This window comes from Dermacentor albipictus, chromosome 4 (genome assembly GCF_038994185.2).
Source record: "Dermacentor albipictus isolate Rhodes 1998 colony chromosome 4, USDA_Dalb.pri_finalv2, whole genome shotgun sequence".
NCBI lineage: Eukaryota > Metazoa > Arthropoda > Arachnida > Ixodida > Ixodidae > Dermacentor > Dermacentor albipictus.
In genome coordinates, this window is record NC_091824.1 from 24,002,491 (window position 1) to 24,020,985 (window position 18,495).

The 18,495-nt window shown below is 50.5% G+C and overlaps 1 pseudogene; it reads left to right on the top strand.

Annotated features, from left to right (window-relative positions):
* Positions 1 to 4,030: 4,030 nt before the first annotated feature.
* On the top strand, positions 4,031 to 4,879 carry LOC135919217 (putative deoxyribonuclease TATDN2 pseudogene; annotated as a pseudogene).
* Positions 4,880 to 18,495: the final 13,616 nt, after the last annotated feature.

An 18,495-nucleotide genomic window follows, 5' to 3' on the forward strand; every position in this document is an offset into this window, starting at 1 on the left:
TTTGTAAGGACGACAATGCGCCTCGTTCCCAACCGTACGGCGCCGCTATGTCTAGACGCGGTCGGCAGGCCAAGTATTAGTGGATTCGCCGTCGCCGTCTCAGTTTGTTTGGAGCGGGGGAACTCCTGGAAGTTGTGCGGTGCCGTCTCACGGGCCTTAGAAGTCGTCAGTCAATGGACAGACGCGGCGGCCACTGTCTGTGGGGTCAACTCGGGGATCAAGAGGCGCCTGCTCGGGGCAGGTCCCTTGTCTACGAGAACCCTCTCAACTCGGTGTGTTCAGTGAAACTTGTGCTGAAGTGAGTGTGTAAACCCTCCCCCTCAAAGGCAGGTCGGCTACAACGAGTTTGAACGCTCCGAATTTGTAGCAGGTTGAAGGGCCGTTTTCTCTCTCCTAGGGATCGAGGGAGAACATAGTGTATTTAAGGAGCCGTTGGCGGCTCCTCAGGGTGCATTCTTCTTTCAGTCATGTTAGACTGATGAACTGTAACATTATGATGTAGATACTGTAAATAAATCCCATATTCCTCGTTCTCGATGACAAGTGTCTCCCTTCAACAACGTCCTCAGCGTGGATGAGTTGGACGACAACATGGGTCAGCTACCATCTATTTCATGCCCGACCCCAACCATTACAATGCCCCTAAAGGCCAACAGATGCAGCCAAGCAATAACAAAAACACACCATCGGCATGGTTTACTCCACTGCACAGTCATTGTTAATTTTATTAAGCCACTTGAACAAATAAGAGCAATGCAAACAGAGTGACATGCCCCTGTTAAACAATATGCTTCCCAGTAGTTGTGCTGCCCGTACTGTTCTTTCCAGCCTGTTGAGATGAATAATGCCACTGTGAGAAGGCCCAAAATACTCCATTGGGCAGCCACCATCGAGCATGAATGGCCCTGTGATGAAATAACAGTAGTCTGGGCACGCTTGAAAGGCACCTTTAGCAGCCTGCATTTCAAAGCAGTCATGTGTAGCCATTTATAGGTGAAACAGCAGTAGTCAATGCGAAATTACCTGCCACTTTTAGCAGCTTGCATGCAAAAAGCACATTCATGTGGCTGCATTCTTTATTTGGGTCTTATCTGGCTCAGGCACGTACTAATGCGAATGACAGAACAATTATGAAACATCATTAGCTTAGTGAGGCCCAAAATACTCATTCGGCTATTAATAGCAGTAGTCGAGGGCACGCTTGAAAGGCACCGTTAGCAGTCTGCACTTCAAAGTGCAGTCACGTCGTAGTCATTGTAGGTGAATTGGCAGTAGTCAATGCAAAACTGACCGCCACTTTTAGCAGCTTGCATGCAGAAAACACATTCATGTAGCCGCATTCTTTATTTTGGTTATCTGGCTCAGGCAAGTGAAGCGAATAAGAGAACAATTATCAAACATCATTAGCTTAGTGAGGCCCAAAATACTCATTCGAGCAGCTATAAATAGCAGTAGTCAAGGGCACGCTTTAAAGGCACCGTTGGCAGTCTGCACTTCAAAGTGAAGTCATGTCGTAGTCATTGTAGGTGAAATGGCAGTAGTCAATGCGAAACTGACTGCCACATTTAGCAGCTTGCATGCAAGAAGCACATTCATGTGGTTGCAGTCTTTATTTGGGATTTATCTGGCTCAGGCAAGTAATGCGAATAAAAGAACAATTATCAAACATTAGCTTAGTGAGGCCCAAAATTCTCATTCGAGCAGCTATTAATAGCAGTAGTCAAGGGCACGCTTGAAAGGCACCACTAGCAGTCGGCACTTCCAATCGCAGTGATCCCGTAGCTATTGTTTAATTTGTTTATCTGACTGGGCAAGTAACATGAATGCAAGCACAATTATTCACCTGGAATAGCTCCGCTAGCATTGTTTGTGCTAAAATATGATTACTAAAGTTGAATGTGCTTTATTGAGGCAATTCTTTAATTCAGAAGCCGTCGGCATAGCGATGGCCATATCCATACAATGTCATTGGTGAAGTAATAAATGGTGAAAGTTGCAAAAGCTCTCAGCACACTGCTTTTCTGGGCTCCATACTGAAAAATGTTTTTGCAATGATAAAAGCATCAGACAGGAAATGACCCCCCACTGCATAACGTTGGTCGTTTTGAAAATTTGTACCAGCATATATGACAGGCAGCAAAACCGTCCATTTACAAAGACTGGAAGCGTGAGAAATGCCAGACCATAGCAAGGTGCTGTTTCATAATATGGCACCCTTTCATGTGCACTTCTGGTAAGCTGCCGCATGCACTGGTGCATAAACATGAAGAGGGGTAAGAGGCAAAGTTACTCTGCAACCCACGTGACACTTTTAAGAAAATGTGGCTGTAAATCCTTCTGTTTCCATAGCTGACGGAAATTTGTTTTGTGCAAGTTGGTTAATTACATTGCTGCAACAAGAAGCAAGCAAAGAAAACACAGCGAGGAGCCAGATTGATAACACGAGGTAGACCAGTGAGAAAGGCTTCAATGAGATGGAAAAGGCTAGCCCTGCTGTTTACAGGAGCTGGTGCTTTGAATGAGAAGAGTTAATGAATATGTCTAAAAAGACTTTGCTGAAAGAAAGCTTGCAAAAACAAATGCTAACATAAAATGAAAGGACAGAAATAAGAGTAAGTGCAAACACACATGGAAGCAGGCACATATTCACACACAATCTCTAATCTAAGAAAATTTGGAATATAACGAAATGGGGGAAATAAAGAATTAGACAAACGCAAAAAAACATACACACACACACACATTTACAAACAGACACGTGTAGAGGTATTAGGAGCGGGTTCACAAGCTGATGTGCCTACCTTCTTGTATCTGTAATTTTTTTTCTTCTTTTTACCGTTCTCTTAACACTGTCTTGGGAATTTTTAATAGTAACGTATCACGAGAATCGAAAAGCAGCGCGGAGCTGTGTTGTGAGAAAGCATATCGAGCGCTGGCAGCACACCTTGTGCGTAATTGTATCACAGCACGTATTTTACCGCTTGCGCATGCAGTGAGCACTAGTGGGCAGCAATCAACCAACGGTGCTATACAACGCTCGAACACCGCCGCTAGGCGCTCGGCTATCTCACTGCTGACAACGAACGTTCACGCTAAGTTGACGGCAACAAATCTTTGCATTGGAGGCTGCTTTTGCAAATATTTTCTGTTGAGACACTCGTACGTTTGTTTCATGCACGCACGCTTTTCTCATTTCTCCTGAGAATGGTTTTGCTCCATCACTTCACCCCGTCCGAAGAAAAACGCAGCGACACAGTACACGCACACCCACCGCTAACAGTAGGCACCCGACTTCGGCAAAATTTCCTCGTCGTAACTTCACTCGCGAGCGAAAAAAAACAACAGGGTACACGAACACGCAAGATGTGTGTTTGTAGCGGTGTGTCGCCGCTACAAACAGGATTCTGTTTTCGGGCAAAGCGTAGCGCGGCGTCATCGATGCTTGCTGCAATGTTTCTTCGCCGGATCACGGCTCAAGATAAACGCAAGCGGCACAAATGGTGCATCGTATACTCGCAGTAATATTTCCGGCATGATAGACCATCACAAACACTTCGGGAATTCACTCTGATGAGGGGCTAACGCGCACAGCTGACGCGACTCGGCCCAGTTCAAAGCGCGGGCGGCCATCTTCTCCGTCGGCGGGGTCACTGACCATCCGGCTCATGACGTCAGTCCAGAGTGCGCGCCCAATTAGTGGATGCTCGTGTGCATCCGCCTCGGAGGAGAAAAAGGCCCCTTGTTTCTAAAGTTGTACCCGACTATAGTCTTTCCAATATCTTTGCTTTATTTCTTTTAATTTGCGTTTCTAATTTTTAATCAAGAATTTCTCTGAGCTACCTCCTGCCGCCCGATTTTTGGCCTATCCCCTTTGGTGGGGGCGAGCCATGGCAGAAGTTCATCATCATCATCATCACCTCAGGCTGTACAGTTCAAACGAGAAGGAGGCCGATCTCGACTCTCCGGTAGCACCGAGTGCCTGCTTCGGCTGCCGCGCATCGCTCTAGTCGTAGGCTCATCTTAAGTCACGATGGCATGGCCGGCCCAGCAGAGCAAGAAGTGGCCCTACACGGTGGCTTCGAAGACAGGGCTCATCGACTCGCACTGCCACCTAGACTACCTGTTCAGCAAGGCGAACCACTTCGGCAGCTACGCCGACTACCGGCACGACAACCAGCAAACTTTCCCAGACTGCTACGAAGGCTGCGTAGCCAACTTCTGCAACCCGGTCACCTTTAAGCTGGAGTACATGTGGGACGCGCTGCTCTCCGAGGACAAGGTGTGGGGCGCGTTCGGAGTCCATCCCAAGATGGCGGCCGAGTACAACGACCAGATCGAGCAGCAACTGCTGCACGCGCTCCAGCACCCTAGCGTGGTGGCATTCGGTGAGATCGGCCTCGACTACTCGGACAAGAACCGAGACGTGCAGCAGCAGGTGTTCCGCACGCAGTTGCAGCTCGCCACGAGTCGCGGGCTGCCTCTGGTCATCCACTCCCGCAATGCCACGGCGGACACCGTGCGCATCCTGCGCGAGATGGTGCCCTCGAACTACATGGTTCACGTGCACTGCTTCAGGGGCAGCTGGAGCGAGGCGCGCCAGTGGCTCGACCCGTTTCCCCACCTCTGCCTCGGACTGACGCCCAAGCTGGAGTCTTCCGGCGAGCTGGCCGACGCGGCGCGCAACATCCCGCTGGACCGGCTGCTTCTGGAGACGGACGCGCCTTTCTTCCTGCCCAAGGACGAGCAACGAAAGGGCGCGGTCGCCCACCCAGGGATGGTCATCCACGTGGCCACGCAGCTGGCCAACCTCCGAAACATCTCCGTCGACGAGGTCCTGGAGGCGGTGCGCCTCAACACGCAGCGCGTGTACGGCATCTGAGACTGCCCGGCAGTGTCGAGCTCGTCGTCAGCAGCGCCGTTCTGTAATGGTGGACGTGCAATGCATTGTGCAGCGTGCCGCACACTGCATTGGCTGCTTCCCGACGAGAACGCAGCGCTAGTAAAATTGTTTTGAAGGCGTCCTATGGGATGTTCACTACGGACTCAGCGCCTCTAGGCTTGCGCCGTGCTCATGACTGAATGCTTAACATTTATTAGCCCGTTCGATGTAGAATGTCTTACGAGGATATATAGCCCTCCAATCTCTCTTTTCTTGTATTTTGTTATTAAGAAGGGATGTTCTAACTATAGTGCACTGCGCTGCTGTAGGCCGTCGTACGAGTACTCGTTGGCATCAAAGACGCGCCAAGGGCCTAGAACGTTAGTAGAGAATCGGCTGCGCCTAAAATATCACGATATTCGCACCAATTTCTACCTCAGTATAATCCTCAGTTTGAAGTGAAAACTGTCGTGCAAAATGAATTCTTGAACAAAATAACCATAACTTAGGGAATGCGTGGTAGGAACTAAAACCCCTCCATCCACGCGCCACCGCCGCTTTCTTAAGTAGCGACAACCTTTGATGTGCGCCGCCTTTTCCCCTGATACCAAATCCGGTTCCGGCATTTCCGGTTTCAAGATTTCCGGTCCCGGCGTTTCAGCGTCCTGGAGTTGCGCTGCGGAAATTTCTGCTTTGATTGCTGTTGGACCATGGTGAGACGCCCGCGCGTGCTTAGCAGCCGGCGCTAATCTGAATAGCTCGCTCTGAGAAGTTCGCGGTCGCTGTTTTCCAAATGCACGAAAAACGGCAGTGGTCTCCAAGCACACAGGCATTGCATTCCACTGTACGTTGTCTCTCGTGGCACAACCCGTCGCAGGTTGACCCGAAGCAGCGAACACGACCACATCGCCGATTACAATAGGCGGTGGTTCTTTAATGGAATCGCATGAACAGTTTAAACCGCAGCTGGTGCAATTAAAGCCTCTCTATCGACGCTAAAGAAACAGCGTCACTTCCACTTGGAACAGGAAGCTGAAGCTACGTAAGTTCCGCTTGACGCCGGAAGCTAAGGGGATAAGTTGGAGAGGAGCGTGGAGGAGGAGGGTAGGTTGGCGGTACTTAACCTGGTCGGCGGAAACGTGGATGGAGGGGCTTTAGCGACAACCTTTGATGTGCGCCGCCTTTTCCCCTCACACCAAATACAGTTCCGGCATTTCCGGTTTCAAAATTTCCGGTCCCGGCGTTTCCGCTTCCTGGAGTTGCGCTGCAGGAATTTCCGCTTTGACTGCTGTTAGACGATGCTGATACGCCCCCGCGTGCTTAGCACGCACTGCTGCGCTTGCAGTTTCTTGAACTGTGGCGGTCACCATAAGAAGAATGCAAAGGGGACAAGCTGTACTTGTATTCCGCTGAAGTAGAAGTTCGCGGTCGCTGTTTTCTAAATGCACGAAAAACGGCAGTGGTCTCCAAGCAACCAGGTAGTACGTTCCACTGTGCGCTGTCTCTCGTGGCACAACCCGTCGCAGGTTGACGCGAGATCGCCGATTACAATAGGCGGTGGTTCTTGAATGGAATCGCATGAACAGTTTAAACAGCAGCTGGTGCAATTAAAGCCGACGCCAAAGAAACAGCGTCACTTCCACTCGGAACAGGAAGCTGAAGCTACGTAAGTTCCGCTTGACGCCGGAAGCTAAGGGGGTAAGTGGGAGAGGAGCGTGGAGGAGGAGGGTAGGTTGGCGGTACTTAACCTGGTCGGCGGAAACGTAAATGGAGGGGCTTTAGTAGGAACTACTTGCTGCAGGCCTACCAATGCTGTCGAACACAAACATAGGTCGCCCGCACTATACTGAACTCACCTAGATAGATAAAGTTATAATTCGAATATACGTTAACCGATATTGTTTTTTAGAAAAACTTTGAAAGTAGCGCTCATTTATTTGCCGTAAGCTTGGCGACTAAATCTCGCTAGCCAATGCCACATGATCCATCCTCGTCGGAACTGCCAAAGATGTCTTCCTCGTCGAATGCTTCGCAGGCATCCTCGGCACCCCAATTAAATAACCGATCGGCGGACCAAGCTACGTTTCTTCCAACAGGTTTCCGAAATTTAGCGAGGGTGTTTTTCGGCATTGTCGCTTGTATTAGTGTAATTTGCACGACTTGGAAAAAAAATCGAACTAGTTGTAGTGGAATGTAGCTGTGTACACAGAGTCGGAAAGCAAACTAGTAGTGGACAGATCGAATGTTCCAACTTTGGAAGGAGCATTGGTTGCAGTAGTTTCAAAGTTTCTCGCGAGCAAATAAGCCGACAACTCGCAGCGCTGAATGGAAAGATAGCATCTTGTGCTTACACTGCTAAACTATTGGGAACTAGCTCCTCCACTGGAAAAGCTGGCGCCACCATTGGTGTGACGTGGCATAAGGGATCACGTGGACACAGCGGCCACGTCAGCTGCTTTGGAAGCGCCGAAGCGAACTGAAAACGAAAGCTTGCAGTCCTACTTGGCTGCGGTTCAGATTAAGTGGTGAGGTTCTCCCGCCTTGGGCATCTGCTTGACAGCATTTGAAAGTACTATAATAGGTAGTGGCTGCTTTTTGAGGCGTGCAGCATGGTAGGCCACTGCTCAGTGCAGCAGTGCCGGATGTACGCAACGGAGCTTGGTGTCAGCCTTATTTATTCCCACGTAGCCGCAGGACAAGAAGCTGCGTGAAGCTTGGCTCGCGAAACTTAGAACCGGCTAACAGCCATCGGCTGTAACTCGGCTATGCAGCAAGCACAGACGCGAGGAAGATTTCTGCTACGGCGTCGGGACTACTATGTTCGGTGAGTAGCAGAAAACGCGCAGCGAGACGCTCGCCCGCTGCCCGGCTAATAGCATGACGCTTTATTTGGACTCTGAACTTGTTGCGGCTAGAGTCTGGCAAGTTCACTGCAATGTAAAGGGAGTGGTAATAAGCACATTAAAAAAAGGCTTGGTACATGGTCATGTTTGTGTTATGAATTAATGTACTGGATTATGAAAAATAAGCCGCGGGAAATCGCAAGCTGAGAAGACCGATAAGCATGCAGTGCGACGCCACTTGAGAAAGAATATTGAAAGGTACTTCAAAGAATTTAGAAGAAAAAAGAGTGAATCGTCGCGACGGCACATCATAGTCGCCGTGGGCGTCGAATTCTCTATAACGAAATTATTTTTGAACAGCTCTGATAGCGTCCACGCAAAAATGGTTGTTTGTGTACTGTGAAATGCTCATTAATCTACGGCCTAAAGGTCACGGCACGGTGAGAAAACGCGCTCCCAGCGAAAGCAAAACATTGCATGTGCGCGGACATACATGCAGACGCACAGTCGGTCGCTGCGAACCCGTGCGATCGCTTCGTTGAGGCTTCATTCTGTTATGCTCCATTCGGTTACACAGATAGCCCACTATAAGAACATATTTCACATAGTTTGCTCTCAGCGTTTGCCTACCTTTCAAGCAAGAAGCCGGTCCGGGAGACCCCATCGCGGCGACCGAATGCAGTGGCATTGACTGTAAGTATTCGGTAAAGAGATAGCGTCTGTAAACGATTCTGTGCTTTCAGTTTACTCAACAGTATTATTTTGACAGAAAAAGTTCCCTCGTTTTGAGAGTACTTACAGAAATGTCCAGGAGGGCTGCCGCGTGGTGTTTTGATTGAGTGCCGACAGCCAAAGCGCGCCGCGCTATCCCTTCGCAAGGGAGGCGCTTCTGACAGATGGCGACTGCGTAAGTCCCCGCCCCCAGTAAAGCATACCATCAAAACGATTTGTCGTCCCGCGGCATAGCATGTGTCATGATCACCCTCAGACCTTCCGAGCTGTAGTTATCGCTCCTGCTACCGCTGTCCGCGGACAAAAGTATACACTACCGAAAATATTCCTGCTGCTTAAGGCATGAGTAACAATAATGCAAGGAAATAAACCTAACAAAACCAAATGAAGCTTAAGCGTACATCACTAATAGCGCCTGCCTAAACTAAGTACATTCCGCGATTTGAAACGCCACCAGCATATTTGAAATATGTACAAAGAAAGCAATGGTACGTCCATTCAGCGGGAATAAAGAAGTCGTCCCGAGTGAAGTGTTTCCAATAAACCAGAATAGTAGCGGTCATATTTTCTCAATGCGAAAGATACTTATCCATGTCGGTCTCCAATGCGCGTTGGTTGCTTCTCTAGGGAAGCAATGAATTTTACATTGCTGTCTTTCCACCGCGATGACACGCCGTAATGGCACGCAGCGAAATTCTTTCGACATCCGATTTTTCTTTACTTTTTCGGGCTTGTGCGCGGCGATATCACGACGATTTGAGAACTGCGAGGCAACGTTGCAGCGCACGTTGTACTGTGAGAACCTGAGGCTGAACCTAGATCGGCTAGTTCTCGGTGCGGCCGCGAGGGGATCAGCATTTATTTGGAGTCGCGAACAGAGAGAAAAAACTTTATTTTCATGTCAGGTGGTGTGGTGGAAGGACCCTCAGTTCAGAGCCTTGCTTGCGGCATTCTTCAGTGCAACACTGATAAACGCCGCAAGGTAACTTTGGTCGCCGGCGCTGGTTGCTTCTGTCAGCCACCCGGCATGGGGTTTAAGGGAAAGATTTGTATAGGCAGGCAGAAAAGGTGGAGGTGGCCCACGGGACCAGAGGATATGGGATGTGTTCGGGCGTTCGCCACAGTACCGGCAGGGTACGTGGGGGATCTTCATGTAAGAGGCTCGGAGGAGGTGCATTCGTGCTGGCGTAGGGAGTGTTTCAGTCTGGGCCTGACGAATCGGTACACCCTGTTCACGGGTGAGCACTTCCCTGAGCTTGGGGAACTTGCGCCTTGCCTCTTGATAAGGCCGCAGAAGCAGGGGAGCACACCTTTTCGTCTGGGCTGGTCCCGGAATGTAGGGTGCCTGGTTCAAAGTCTTGCAGGCGAGCTGATTAGCTATTTCATTTCCCGGCAGCCCGTCATGACCAGGTATCCAGATAGAGAGAGCTAGCAAAGAGAAGAAAGACAGGGAGGTCAACCAGACGACCGTCCGGTTTGCTACCCTACACTGGGTGTTAGGGAAAGGGGGAATAGAAAGAATAAAATAGGAAGGAAGTGCTGACTGTGTGTAGTGAAGCACCGTGACACCAAAGTGGAGTTCCATAGGTGGTGATCTGCGTTGATCACATCTGGGACGACCGAATGGCCAGTGGTCGTAGCCCGAATAGGAGGCCGCGGGTGAGCCATGGGGCTTACTCGAAAGTTGCAAGCACTGGATTAAGAGCATCCAGTATTTGTACTGCACTTCAGGCTGACGTAGTACGCAACTTTCTGAAAAGTGCACGAAGGGTATTTATGAGCGACCGAAGCATCACAACCTCTTGCTGGTCTTCTTCGGACAATTTATGGGGAGTCGGCGCTGTGGACTCTACCTCGGTGCGCTGTATCTATAGTGTACTAGATTAGGTAGCTGTATCCTTTGATGTGACTGTGGGTCCGGATGTGGCACCGGCTGTGGTATCAGTCGGGGCTCCGGCTGTGGCATCGGTCGGGGCTTCGGCTGTGGCTCCGGCTGTGGCATCGGTCGTGACTCCGGCTGTGGCTTCACTTGTGGCGGGGGCTGCCGCTTTGGTAGCGCGGGCCAAGCATCAGTATTGGTACAGTGCTCTAGAGTATTGGTGTTGGCTCTGGGCAGCGCGAGCAAACTCGCGTTCTCGCACACGGCACTTACGCACCCCATCCTCATGCAATTGCGGCATTGGAGTGGCCTTCGGATAAATGGTCGTACGGGGTGTCTAAAGTGGCCCACGTTGACGTGTAAGGGAAGAGATTGGCCGCTGAAGGTTATCTTCACACAGCGGGATTCGCCGAGTCGAGACAAGTGAGTTATGGCGAAGCCATCAACGGCTGGCTTCACTAGAATAGGCAAGTCAGCGCTGGAGATGGAGACGTCCACGTCGTAGATGACACCTGTAGTGGTGTCACTGTCCAGAGGAATATACGAGCGGACTTTCATGCCGCCAAATTCCGCAACTTTGCTCAAAAGTTCGCAGCGCATTCTCATGTACACGTCAATAGCCAAGACATTTTCTTCGTGTGTTGACTCTGACGTCCGCGACTTGATTTGGCGTCACTGCTTCAAGAAGCGCCGAGACATACTGTCTGTTGAGTCGCCTCAGGTTGACGGTAGCGAGTTCTAGTACAAATAGAATTGTACTGACTGAAGTATTCCGACTTGGTCCTACAGTTGACGTGCTTGAAGACAGGTAGGTCCTGGTGTTTCGTGTTTCTTGCGGCTACTCAAGCTGAAACTCGTCATCGGAGAAGTCCCCACTGCTGAGCGAGTAGACACCGGTATCGTCGCGGTCGGTGTCGCTCTGGAGGCCAGTGCGCCACCTGGACGCAGCCACCACTGAAGTCGCCATTCCCGGCAGAGGCGCGGGGACGTCAAGTTGCATCCGTGCCACAACCCATGGCGGCTTCCCCGTGATAAACACAGGAATCAGGCGAAAATAGCTGAGCTAAAGGAATAGCGTACTGGCTCGCAGTCACTTCGTCTTCCAGGTATGCAATATGCAATATGCCCAGTTAGCTGGGCATATTGCATATGGTGCGGATCCATTGGATTAGTTTTTTGTGTATCCCCATGAAATGTGTGGTGCGTTGAAGTCGCCTCCTATTAGATGACAGAATACTTCGTTGGCCGCATATTCGCAACCTCCTTGAAGAAGTCTACCTTCTATTTTGGCGGGCTATAAGCATTCGTGATGAACAAATGGGGCTGTGCCTTGCTCTTGTCTATTTTAGTTGGGATGATGCGTACAGTGAGGCTCTGCTCTGCGAACAACATCTGACGCTACATCTTTACGAATAAGAATGGCCATTGCCGAATTATGGCTATACGTCGTATAGCCTGCAAGGTGAGGTGTTCGGTTAGTTTCCTGGAGTAGGAGAATGCCTAGTCGACGATCTTGAGCGGCAATGTACCGCGTGAGAAGGCCCCGTTTTCGAGCAATCCCACTACAGTTCCACTGCCACACCACCAGATTAGTCGTCATTGTTCTACTGATGATGTTGCGGAGCGCACGCAGTAGGGAAAGGAGTGGGTCGCGTTAGGCTGGTAGATCGACGTGCTTTGGGTCGATCGCAGCCGTCCTGACGCGGTAATGGAGCCATAGCAGCCTGCAATGGCTTGTGTAAGACCATTGCCTCTGCCTGGTTGCTGAGAAGCTCGTTGAACAGGGAGCGCATTTGGCTCATTATTTGTTAAATATATATTTTATGCGAAGCATATTACGAGAGCTCAACCCAGCTCCTCAGGCGCGGCGGTGTCGCCTTCAATGACCTTTGACCCCATGCCATACCGCGTGACACCATGACGTCACGATAGAGGAGAAACGGGGCTCCAACTCGCGCCGTCGCTCGCGGCGGTATATAAGCAGCTGCGCTTGTTTCTAGGTGGCCTTGGCTCTACTCTTGCAAGATGGGCTGGGTGGGAATCGAACCAGGGTCTCCGGAGTGTGAGACGAAGACCCTACCACTGAGCCACGAGTACGATGCTTCAAAGCGGTACAAAAGCGCCTCTAGTGAATGCGGTGTTGCCTTAGAAACGAGCTGTTTCTAAGGCTCAGGCGTGCGTCGCTTCCTCAGGCGCACATTTCGTTGCCGCGCCGAACGCTGCGTTGCTCGACGCTCACCGCGTCCAATGCGGGGCGCGTAGTCGCTGCGCCGTAGCCTATTGTCTTACACCCCTTGGCGGGTCGACGGGAACGCGGTCGCGTTCCACTCTTGAAGGCGAAGCAGAGTAACGCATGAGTTGTTTCTTCGTCTAGCCGAACCAAATATAGCCAAGCAACAGCAGTTCACCAGGCTAAACAGTGGTTCAACAACTAAAATAAAGGCTAGTATGCTTCGCATCCTGGGCTTAACCTTAGCTAAGCCACAGCCATTATTTTTTTAGTGCCGCTTCAACTTGAGCAGCAACCTGTTCAGCTATTTTGGCCTCTAGATTGGTTTGCACGTATTTCATTTCGTCCTTTACTTGCTGAAAATCTGCTTCAAGGTTTTGCGAGGCTGCTGGCACGGTAGTTTGCCTTTTTCATCGCCGTTTGCAATGACGCTGGTTTTACTTGTACCAAGGGTTGCATCGTGTCACCTAATCGTGTCTTCAGATGCGTGTGCCTCTGCTTGCATGTCCATGTCTTCGGTGGGCTCTAATGATTGTGAAGCTAGCGTTGACGTTCGATTAATTAGGTCTGCGAGTTTGAAGTATAGCGTTCTTATAAGCCTTGGCTACTTTTTGAGCTCATGTTTGAACTTTAGATGCACAGGTCACGGGATGGAAGGGAGGTGCCGGGTGACTGACTCACGTTTCGCTGGTTTACGGGTTTCTGTTCTTGTTCGCCTCGGGAATAGTTGTGATCCGGAGACTGGCCGCGACCTCCGGGCCGGCTATGGCCCCCGAAGTGGCCGCGGCCATATAGTTAATGCATGAAACTGTGGCCGCGGCCCCTGGATTCATGGAGTTTCCTCTATGCCTGGATTTGCTGCGGCCTCTAGATCGACTGCCGGCCCCAGCACTGTCGACGGCTTCTGGAGCTACTTCTGTCTCTCGATGTGTTGTCGGATTTGCGTTTTGGGCTTGGGATTCGGCTTGCGATGGTGACTGCTTTCGTTTGCTTGTCGTCCTTTCGTTGTTGCAAACGCTTCGGGTAAGCCGCCTCTGACCTCTTTATGACCTCTTACCTCTTCGCAAGTTGGGTCATAGGCCTTGTGGTCCTTGTCACAACTGGACAGCCTGGTTTGCAGTCATGATCCTCTACAGGATCCCCGACAGATTTTCTACATGTTCTGCACCTTTGTTTTCTGTTGTCGCGACAAACGTCCGATCAGCAAAATTGCACCTTGGGTCGGTGAGGGACGCAGCGGTATACATCTCCGCCAAAGCCGACCTGGCGAGGCACATGCGGGCCCTTGAAAGTTATGACTGTAGTGGCTGTTTTACCAATCATACGAGCCGCAATAATTTCATAATTTGGGACTCAGAGTTCTCGCATCAATTTGGTTGGGGTGTTCAGTTCCACGTTGTTAATCACACCTCTACACAAGTTGTGGGGCGACGCAATATAGATGTGGACAGGGTAAGTGTTGCCATTAAGAATGGTTTCCTTAATGCGCTGGATGTAGCTTTTCTGTCGCCGATGGTTCATCACTGGTTATTATAGCCAAGTTCCTTTTTTTTTATGTCAACTGTAGCGGCGCGAGCCTCCGCAGCGGTCAGGGCCGCTGAAACGCTTAGCGCGTCGAGAAGCGGTCGTGGGCTCCACTGGGCTAGGAAAAGGCCAGTTGGCGGACGCAAAATAAGCGTTGCAACGCGCTGTGTACCTTGGGAATGTTTTGACGCTAGGGTGGTCCATCCATCAGCGTCGGCGACAAATTTCGGGGCCGTTGCTGCTGCAGGAGTGCGGGCCTTAGGCGTACTTGCAACGGTAGGCCTACTCTCCCAGCACTTGGGGCTAGCTGGGTGCCCTGCCAGGTCCGTGACAAAAGCACAGAAACTCACAGTATGTTGGTCCGATCATAACAGAAGTTGGCCAGAATGTTCGGATAATGTATATACTAGACTAGCTGAACTGTGTGCGAGGACTGGTCCTTGTCGAATAAGCTGGCATTCGGGTCTTTCCTCCGGAGCGATGCGGAGGCACGTGTGCTCGGGCTGGAGCGACGCTCGCCCACCGAGTCATGACCGAGTCGTGAACAGCTTTGTTCCCGAATACAGGTAGTGATTCCTCGGTCAGGAATATAGGTCGATCGATAAGTGTTTCTTATGACCAACAAGAACGTCCACCTATATTCGAATAAATACGGCACTTGGGATTTTGCAGTACTACTCCAACACAGGTCATTCGTAAGTGTGTGTGCGTGCGTGCGTGCGTGCGTGCGCGCGCTATACACCATGCAAAGACAAACTCCTAGCACTTTCTGGACAAGAGCGCTTTCATGAGGATGACCGTTTTGGCATTGTCGAAACAACGCTTAGCTTAACTTCTGACAAAAGTTTTTCATTGCTACTGCGTGCAGCCACTTGGCATTAAATTATGCTGTGATCCTTATGCTATATTTAAAAATGGTATTTAAAAGGTTACAGTGGCGCTTCACTTCGTGAACGCGAGTGACGCGCCCGCTATAGCGCACACGAGGCTACCGGCGCTCAATGCACCTGTCTGCATCGCAGATTATATTCAAGACAGGACTCACGCGGCCGCACCATGCGCAGCTGCCACCAGAGTAGAAGGCCCCGTTGTAAACATTCGCTGACTATCTAAGTTACCAAACGCGGTGTCAGCGCGCACAGGCAAACATGAACACTTTACACTGGGAGACCGCAGGCACTCGCTGTCAAAATGCTGGCGTGAGGTATCGCGGCAGCAGCAGTGAGCGCAGTGACCTTCGTGCTGTCTACCGCTTCAATGCAAATTGATTGGTGAGGACACAGCGCATGCAAAGCTATGAGCCGTTGGCCCACCTAGACTGTGCCCTCAAAGCAGATGGCTTTCAAGATTAAGCCCACGCAACTGCGGCGTGGGACAGTACGGTGGTACCGCTGGCAATGTAGTACCGTTCAGTGCCGCATGGTGGCACGGTGGTAAGGGGAGAAGTGGTAAGGGGAAAACAACGCTTGGATTTTGTGGCGGATGGACGTGCGTTTCGGGGCTCCGTGGCGACGACGAAATCATAAGTTTTTGTGCATGCTTTGAGCTTGCTTCTGTTTTTATTAGCTGTTTTTTTGTATTTAAATAGTAATTGGGCGTGCGGACGCTCCTGTGTCGAGGCTTTAGCGACTTCGTTCGTGGCTAGGTGGTCTTTTTTTTCTTCTTGTTGGTTGATGTTTTTCAAGAGTTTTGTTTTGCATGAAGCGGGGGCGCAAATTTTGAATTCGTGGTAAGCGTGGTAAACGTGCCGGCTTTTTCTGCGTCTGGCGGTTTCCCTCGTTGGGCCTGGTTGCTAGGCGGGACCTGTTTGATAGGCCTATGTAACTATCTCAGCTAGCTCTTCGAAGTGATTTGGCGGACGTGCTCGTTGAGCCTGAGGAAGTAGGCCTAGCGATGAAACCAAACAAAGGGAAGGCCGCGGGGGATGCGGAGCAAGTGCAGTGCGACGAGTGCCTGCGCTGGTGCTCCCTCGACGAGACCAATTTCCAGAGCTTAGCAGACGCGGAAGAGTCTAGCTTTACGTGCAGGCTGTGCGAAAAGGTCAGGGAAGCAGTCCAAAAACTGGAAGGAAATTGGACAGCCAAGTTCGAGGAGCTGAAAGCAGACCTGAAGGAGGAGCGGGAGAGGCGGTTAGCTTTGCAGGCGAAAGTCGCCGAGTTGGTCAAGGTGGAAGCGGTGCAGGCCGCGCAATTAGTAAGAACCGTGGCCGAGCTTGGAGAAGAGAAGGAAAGGAGAGCAGAACTGCATAGGCGTCTCGATGCGCTTGAGACGCGCGCAGCGGAGAATGATGGGTCGGGACACCAAGCCGGAGGCAAAAGCACAGAAAGTAGGGTAGACCCTACATGCGAAGTCGGGGGCAGGGTGGCAGGGCAAGCGGTAGTCAGCTCGCCGCCGGTGAATCGGCGTAGTTATAGCGAAGCAGCGCAACACGCCCCGCGGGAGGCGACGCTGCAGCCACAGGAAGCCGGGAAGCAGGGAGAGGTAGGAGAGAGTGAAAGGGTGATCATCGCTGGCGACTCAAACATGGCTGGGTGCTCAAAAGCAATTGTGGAGAGGGTGAAAGGCGACAAAAGAGTGGCGGTAGGGACATTTCCAGGGCAGACACTGGGTTCTGTCATGGAGCGAGCAAAAGAAAAGCTCACGGAAAATGCCCACGTGCGCAACCTTGTCGTAGTAGCAGGTGGGCTAAATGACGTCCTGAACAGGAAAGGGCCAGGACTAGCCCAGCGCTTGGCGAAGGGGGTGGACGACTTGCGCGAGCTATCCCCTCAGGTGCAGATCGTGGTGTGCACGGTGCCGGAGGTGCCTGTGCGTGACAGTCACGTACAAAGAGCCGTAATGGCTGCCAATGAGGCAATATGGAAAATGAGCCGAGAGAAAGGCTTCGAGGTTGTCGAAGTAAACAGGGAAGTGAGAAGTTGTGGTGGTTTTAAACGAGATGGGATCCACTTCAATTACAGGCTAGCACGAGAAGTGGGCTGGCGACTTGGGGGTCGCGCTGTTGCTTTTTTAGGGGGCCCGCGGGCGCTCGGGAGGTCAGAGTAGGTAGTAATAAAGAAGGTCCCCTAGGGGAACAGCAGAAGAGCATCGCCGTCGATAAGAGAAAAAGGAGGAAAGCAAGAACAAGAGCTCGCCATGCAATAGGCTACATAAACATGCAGGGCGGCAGAAGAAAGGAAAAGTGGGCAGAGATTGAGGAGCAGTTACATAGAGAACAAATAGGGGTGTATGCGGTTACAGAAACGCACCTTAGAGACTCAGAAGAGCCGCCAGTTATTGAGAATTATGTATGGGAAGGGTGCAACAGAACTAAGTCGGAAAGAAAGGGAGGGGGAGTCGGAATGCTCATCCATCAGGGAGCCAAATGGAAAAGAGTAAATTCACAATGTCAAGAGCATCTTTGGTTATCAGGTACAATGAGTGGGAAAGAAACTTGGCTTGGAGTTACGTATTTGTGGACCGGAATAAATTGCACAGAGAAGAATAAAGAGTTAGTGGAATGCATAAGCGCTGATATTAGGGGTTTCGGGAATGGTGCTGAGATAGTCCTATTAGGTGACATGAATGCCCACATACAGGATTTAGACGGCTATACCGACAATAACGGGAAGTTAATGCTAGACCTTTGCGAGCAACATAACCTCGTGATCGTGAATACAGGGCCTAAGTGTGAAGGACAGATCACGTGGGAAGTGGGAAACCGGCAATCGACCATTGATTACTGTCTGATGACGGAAGGAATTCAGGATAAGTTGAGAGAAATGGTCATCGATGAGGAAGGGTTTAGCAGCATAGGGAGTGACCATAAACGCATCATTTTGAAAATGGGATATGTAGTTGGGAAAGAGAGCAACGAAAGCAAAATGGCCAGCCCAAATTTGAACGCTGAACAAATAGCAAATATAGTCACTAGAGTGGAGGAAGAAATTGGCAAGTCGCCAAGTAAGGGGTGGGAATATGGTGAGCTTCTAAGTGTAGTAACGACAGAAATACGGAAAGAGAAACAACACGTTCATTGGAAAGGAAAAAAGAAACCGAAAAGCTGGTGGAACAAGGAGATACGAGAAGCGATCGCCGAAAGACAGAAAGCATCTCGAGAGCACAGGCAGGCAAAGAAGGCGCAGTTGCCACAGGATGAAGTAACCGGTAAATGGGAAATATACCGGAAGAAAAAGTCTATGGTTCAAATACTGGTGCAAGCAAAATTAAAAGGTGAAAGTGAAAGTTGGTTGTCAGAAATACGTGAGAAAAAGAAGGCCGCACCTAGAATATTTTGGAATCACATAAAATTATTAGGCAGGAAATCAACAACAATACAACAACATATCCTAGACGAAGATGAAAACAGACTGGAAGGAGAAGCAGCAATAAATTACATCCAAAAAGTAACAGCCGAATCTTTCCAAGG